This window comes from Schistocerca nitens, chromosome 9 (assembly GCF_023898315.1).
Source record: "Schistocerca nitens isolate TAMUIC-IGC-003100 chromosome 9, iqSchNite1.1, whole genome shotgun sequence".
In the NCBI taxonomy this organism is placed as follows: domain Eukaryota; kingdom Metazoa; phylum Arthropoda; class Insecta; order Orthoptera; family Acrididae; genus Schistocerca; species Schistocerca nitens.
The window spans coordinates 234,707,956-234,715,576 of record NC_064622.1 but is presented as its reverse complement, the minus strand read 5'-3'; positions in this window follow the sequence as shown (position 1 = coordinate 234,715,576).

Genomic DNA, 7,621 nt, shown 5'->3' with positions numbered 1-7,621 from the left:
CATTGAGGGAAAGAACATCGGAGACGTTGTCTTATCGTGAAATTGTAAGGAGAGGATCACTGATAAGCGAGTTTAGGTGGCAATCATTAGAATGAAAGAATTTTTCGATATGGTGAGTTTCTTTCACTATAATACAATCATCAACTTCCTCCTGTGATTACCAAAATATTTTGTTGGCTCTCATCTACAAAGAAAGAATCGCCCAGCACGGTAAAATGAGGGGCATATAAGTTCACAAGCAGCAGTTCATGCGTTCTTATTTCCGACGTGCTATTCAAGAGTGAAACGCACTGCCACACACTGCAGTGTGAATTAAAGCGTAGTCATGCAGATATAAATTCGAAGACAGTTTAATATAAGTCACAAAGGAACGTACAGAATGCGCATAGGTTTTCTCTATGTCTAGATTCACACTTTGGAAGTTACCGATGTGTGGGATGACGGTGCTTTGTATCGCATGGTCACTTTCTTCTCATTACATTCCATAGTGCGTAAGAAGAACTGTCGGTGCATCTCTAAAAAAGCAAGTATTTCTTCCTTTTCATCCTCGTTGTCATTGCGCGTTAACTCAGTTGTAGGTAAAATTATGTTCGACGACTCCCAGAGTATAACATGGTACTCGCAACCTTGAGCGTAATACTCTCCTCATTGCACATCGCGTAAACTTTATGAACGCCCGCTGGAGTTTGTTAAGCATTTATCAGACGCCCTCACAATAAGGTAATACCCAAACCTCCTGATTTCAGTCAGTAATATCGGTAGCAAACGTTGTACGTCGAAAGAGTATCAACTAAAACACCGATGTTGTTTGTGCTGTGCTCTATCGTCCAGGAGAACTGTAAGTAATAAGTACCACATGACATAGGGAGCACAGGAAATGCATAACTGTGAGCGCCTGTCGTATGGAACTCCTGTGGGGAAGTCGGTAGAACGTTAGTTGTCGTAACAAGGATCCTGGATTCGACCACTAATCATGCCAGTCTCTGTACTGTAGTACGTGTGAAACTGTTACATGGGAGAATATGTTTCTGGCGTGTAAAAGGATAGTTCGGACTTTATAGATGTACGACGGTGCAGCCATATAACCGTCAGTTATTATACTTATTAGTATTATTGTTATTACTATTAATGCTTCCGCACATCTGATGTAATTGTTTCTTTATTCTTGTGTTCCTAGTGTTTGCGTTTATTTTCCAAAACTACGAATCTACTCTACAGCTTTGCTACTTTCAAACAATCGAAGCAAAAGCGGACTGCCAAGACAACATTACTATAACTTCGAACAGTCCTTTTACATGTCAGTAACATGTTGTCCCATATAACAGTATCACACGTACTGCACTACAAAACTAGCAGTAACAAGTCTCCAAGCCGGGAGACTTACCTATTACTTACCGTTTACGCACGTTCTTCTGGACGACAGCATGTAGCACAAACTGAATTAGAGTTTTGGTTGATACTCTGTCGATACACGACATTTGGTAACAGTCTGGGTATCTGACAGCTGGAGGTTTGGATGTAAGAATCATGTTGCTTTCCTTCTATAATTCTCGGTCAGCTCCGTGAGCTTAACATCGCATGGGTCCCAGACTGAGAAAACAAAATTCTAGAATCAATCAAAGGAGAAGTTTTTAAACCGAGTTCTAAGAGGGTGGCCGGCCGCGGTGGTCTAGCGGTTCTGGCGCTGCAGTCCGGAACCGCGAGACTGCTACGGTCGCAGGTTCGAATCCTGCCTCGGGCATGGATGTGTGTGATGTCCTTAGGTTAGTTAGGTTTAAGTAGTTCTAAGTTCTAGGGGACTGATGACCTTAGAAGTTAAGTCCCATAGTGCTCAGAGCCATTTCAACCATTTTCTAAGAGGGTGAATCAGACTTAAAATTAATGTGATGAATATCAGTGTGGAATCTGCCGTCCTCAAGTTTATGTTAATGCTATCATTGCTCTTTAAATCGACCTGGATAGATGCTCCTACACTTTTGACGATTACGATTCATTTCATATCTCAGTATTTCGCAACAGTTTTGTAATCAATGACTACAACGTACACAACTGCATCATTGGCATATATAACGACAGATCAATAAACATTGTCAGCCACATCATTTATCCACACTGTGAAAGACATCGTGCAATCACTTTCCCTCATTCCGCCCTGGCTTTTTAGGAGTAAAAGTTTTATCTAAAAAAAATTCTCAAGATATTGCAACACCTGTTGCTACATACGGGTTGTTAGACTTATATCCAGGATCTACAGTGAAAACAAATCTGTGTTCTGTGAACCTTGAGTAGATGTCTAGTTGTAGCAATGTTCGATTTGTTGAGCTTCATATGGCATTTTTCTGTGGTATGGTCCTAAAAATTGTGTTATTGCTTATGTTTATGTCCACTATGCTTTTCTTCAGAGTAAATTTTGGATTTTATTGTAATTTTGAACTTGGTGAAGAGCTTTTTTTTCTTTTCTCCATCAAATCATCAATGTTTCCTCCTGTAATTATGACAGTGTGTGTTTACTGTTTCATGTGCCTAGTGATAAAATATGTCTTGCGGAACACTGCCTGTCTGTGTGATTTTGAGTGATGTGGTGAGAAATGAGATATCTACTGTGACATCTGTAGCTGATAGTCCTCTCTGAATGGCGAAGTCATGTTTCTTTCTTTTATTAATGATAGGTGATTTCGTTATTAGTATTAACATAAAAATGTCATCATCTTCATCATCGATGTTACTTTTCGTTCTCAGCTTGATGATAGTCTACGTGTTATTGTCTGATTTTGTACAACAAAAGAATGTTTTCTAACTTTGGCTCTGTTTCCCTTTCATTGTACCTTTGACACACCAGTAGTATTCCACTTGACGTTATTTATTTCAGATTCCAGTCATAAGCTTCTTTTAGTTAATGGTTGCTACGTGAGTGAAGTAGAAGCGACCAATTCTCTTATCCCTATTCACGAGAACAGTATGTTATAGTCTTTGCTTCTCTTCTCACCCGTTATAAAGTGGTAAGATTTACTTCCTTGTCGGTATAACACACATTTGTACTCTTCAGTCGCTTCGTCCCATATGTTCCTGGTACGCACTTTATGATGAAACCTGTGTATTGCCAGAATTTTAGTACATTTCTCTGATCCCTAGATTCGCAGTTCCAGCTGTCATCCAGCAAGGATAGGGTGGTGTGGAAATCTAGGTCTATTTCATTTATATTCCAATCTACAACGTTAATCAGTTAATGTGAACTTAACCAGTGTTATAATCTGATATACTTTACGATATAAGTCTCTTACATGAGTTCATACGTAAGCATACGTACGTCGGGATGTTCCATGACTTTTTCTGCTGCATTTTGTATCGCCGGTGTTACGTTTTACGCTTATGATCTACATTCCATACGTTATGACTGTTACAGCTGCATCTTTAAACAATCCCATCGCTGTGCTTCTCGGTGGTTATGTTCGGAATATTTTGATGAATACTGTTTCTTGATAAGCGTATCAAAAGATCTTGCTATAGTCTGTCATGTAATTCCCAGGTATATATATTTCCCTGTTATTTGCGTTGAATGATTATACGTACTGTATTTGGGTGACATATTTTCTCATTTCCTGAATTTCCCTTAAGTTATCTTCTCTATATTTATTTTTAGGTCATGTTCCTTTGCTCAAGGCTCTACGACCTCTCTTAAAGCTGCATCTGTCGTCTTGTCGTGTGCACACAGAATAATTTCTGCTTTTGAGTCTTCCTCTGTCATGTGTGTGACGACAGATGCGTAGATTCCACTCTTTTGCATAGTGTTGAATTTATAGGTGTTCTAGGAGAACTCCACTCTTCTGTATAAAGATTTCTGAGATTTCAGCATCATTGTTTATTTGACTCATAGAAGTGATAATGATTCATGTAATGCAAAAAACATTCATTTTATTGAGTGAATTGATCAATTCCAACTTTAGTGGCACAGAAAAACTGTCTATACTCGAATGTTATATAGTTTATTTAACCAACTTATTTTCGTACTTTAATTATTTTTCTTCTAATGAACTAATGTAGATGTCTATAAGGAAGATGAACTGACTGCCTTCTTAGCAATGACGTACGAATGAGATAGGTTTATATGGAGGCGTACAGTTTACGATTTTTCTTTCGCAGCATAGTAAGGGAAATTCATGTGGAGGACGCAATCGTATACTGTGCAGTATCTTACGATATATACAGGGTGGGGGGGGTTTTGGTGCAAATGTTTTGGTTAATAACTGAGGACAGTGTGCTGAACAACAATACTTCAGGGTTTAGTTTATTTGCAGACTAATAATTGTAGTTGTTATGAGTAGTTGTTTCTTAGTTTTTTAGTACCTCTGAGTATGCGTGGCACAAGCATGTCATTAATGTTTATCTTCCCCTGGGTAGCAGGTCAGGTACTGAAGTGTGGACACGTGCATGCAAAATTGGGCAAAATTGGTAGGCCACACAGTGATAGGCGAAGTCCACTTCGCAGTGTAATTACATCAGTTACTAAATTATGTAATGTGTTTGCGGGGAGACAATGAAATGCAGAGAAAAAAAGCTGTCACAATGAAGTGGATAGATATGAAGGTACCGATTATCACAATATCTGTACCTATACCCCTAAAAACCTGTACATATAGAATTTATTTAGTTCTTGTAACAATAAGACGGAAAACACAAATATTTATATTTAATGGAAAAGGATGCAGATGTAAATGCAGTGAAGATGTAAAGGTGATGTTCTCCTTTCCCTGTCACCGAAACTGATCCACGGCTTCTACTTGGGGTAAATATCCAAAGAAATTTTTATGTGTGTGACGACGCTTGTTACAAAAATGAATTTAAAATGTCAGTTGGTCACACAACAAAATTCAATAGGCGACTGTAGCCCGCCGCTAGGAGAATGAACGACAAACTTCCTGCGGATGAAAAGGCAATGGTTGAAACACTCACAGCTGAGGAAAGCCCACCTGCGACATGGTATTCCAAAGCCACGCTCACATCTGCGGCATACGCATCTACGTCCTTAAGCGAGACGAAGGCCTGGAACAAGATAATTAATGCACTCGTAATTAAAACTTAATAATACCTCGCCTTAACTCATTCCTGCACTGTAACCTAACTTAGTCCCAAGTTTTTAATTGCACTAGAGGCGTTAATTTAAAGCTACCTGGCCCGCCAGAATGCGTAAGCATGGATGCGAGGAAGATACGGAATTATTAACTGAACGCTGAGTCCATGCAGACATGCCATTATTCTGGAAAAGAGGAACGTCCAATCCAAACATTTGTGTCACAGCTAATTTTTGCCAAGTATTGTACAAATCTTGAAGATAGATGTGTCCTAGAAATTTAGCAACACTTATTTTGTAATTGAAAAAAAAAAGCATTTAACCAACGGCTATTTTTATTTGAAGCTGACTGTGGTAATCACTAACTGCGATTTACTGCTACTTCATTTAACGTTTAAACCTTTCACAGTTCGTTATAGATTGGCCTTGATATAGGAGCTCAAAGTAATATGTGCGGTATAATAATTCTCGATTCACTTTTCCCATCAAACTCGAATAAATTGCCAAACTTTCGACAATGGACTCCATCGTTTATTTTCTTTTCTTCCTTCATTGTTATTTGGTCTCCTTGTTGCACAAAAGTGATGATGGAGTGGCAATGATACAAGAAGCCGCTTTTTAGGAAGTACCTGTTATACTAGACAAAAAGTTTGAAGGCATTAACAAAATATTAAATACTTGCTTGGTCTATGGAGTGTTTCAGAGGGACCATCAGACAACGATTGATTAGAGTAGGGGAAAGGAATACAGCAGAAGGAGAATGAGTAACTTTAAGAAGTGAGATAGTGAAGGTAGCTGAGTATCTAGTAAGTAAAGAGACAAGGATCAGTAAAAATTCTTCGACAACACAGGAGATATTGAATTTAATTGGTGAAAGGAGAAAATATAAAAATTCAACAAATAAAGCAGACAAAACTGAATACAGACGTCTAAAGAATGAGATTGATAGGAGGTGCGAAATGGCTAAGCAGAGATGGCTAAGGGAGAAAAGTGAGGATTTAGAAGCATATTTCACTAGGTGAAAGATAGATACCGGCTACAGGGAAATTAATGAGGCCTTTGGAGAAAAGAGTAGCAGCTTTAACAATATCAAGACTTCCGATGAAAAACCTATCCCAAACAAAGAAGAGAATGCTCAAAGTTGGAAAGAATATCTAGAGGGCCTATGGAAGGGAGCTGTACTTGAAGACAATATTATAGAACCGTAAGAGGAGGTACAGCTGAAAGCAAGGTGAAACTACGGCCGTAATTTTTCCCGAGGGCATGCAGCTTTATTGTACGAATAAATGATGATGTCGTCCTCTTGGGTAAAATATTCCGGAGGTAAAATAGTTCCCCATTCGGATCTCCGGGCGGGGACTACTCAGGAGGACGTCGTTATCAGGAGAAAGAAAACTGGCGTTCTATGGATCGGAGCGTGGAATGTCAGATCCCTTAATCGGGCAGGTAGGTTAGAAAATTTAAAAAGGGAAATGGATAGGTTAAAGTTGGATAAAGTGGGAATTAGTGAAGTTCGGTGGCAGGAGGAACAAGACTTTTGTTCAGGTGAATACAGGGTTATAAATACAAAATCAAATAGGGGTAATGCAGGAGTAGGTTTAATAATGAATAAAACAATAGGAACTTGGGTAAGCTACTACAAAAAGCACAGCGAACGCATTGTTGTGGCCAAGATAGACACGAAGCCCACACCTACGACAATAGTACAAGTCTATATGCCAACTAGCTCTGCAGATGACGAAAAAATTAAAGAAATGTATGATTAAATAAAAGAAATTATTCAGATAGTGAAGGGAGACGAAAATTTAATAGTCATGGGAGACTGGAATTCGGTAGTAGGAAAAGGGAGAGAAGGAAACGTAGTAGGTGAATATGGATTGGGGGTAAGAAATAAAAGAGGAAGCCGCCTGGTAGAATTTTGCGCAGAGCATAACTTAATCATAGCTAACACTTGGTTCAAGAATCATCAAAGGAGGTTGTATACATGGAAGAATCCTGGAGATACTAAAAGGTATCAGATAGATTATATAATGGTAAGACAGAGATTTAGGAACCAGGTTTTAAATTGTAAGACATATCCAGGAGCAGATGTGGACTCTGACCACAATCTATTGGTTATGATCTGTAGATTAAAACTGAAGAAACTGAAAATAGGTGGGAATTTAAGGAGATGGGACCTGGATAAACTGACTAAACCAGAGGTTGTACAGAGTTTCAGGGAGAACATAAGGGAGCAGTTGACAAGAATGGGGGAAAGAAATACAGTAGAAGAATGGGTAGCTTTGACGGATGATGTAGTGAAGGCAGCAGAGGACCAGGTAGGTAAAAAGATGAGGGCTAATAGAAATCCTTGGGTGACAGAAGAAATATTGAATTTCATTGACGAAAGGAGAAAATATAAAAATGCAGTAAATGAAGCAGGCAAAAAGGAATACAAACGTCTCAAAAATGAGATCGACAGGAAGTGCAAAATGGATAAGCAGGGATGGCTAGAGGACAAATGTAAGGATATAGAGGCTTATCTCACTAGAGGTAAGATAAATACTGCCTACA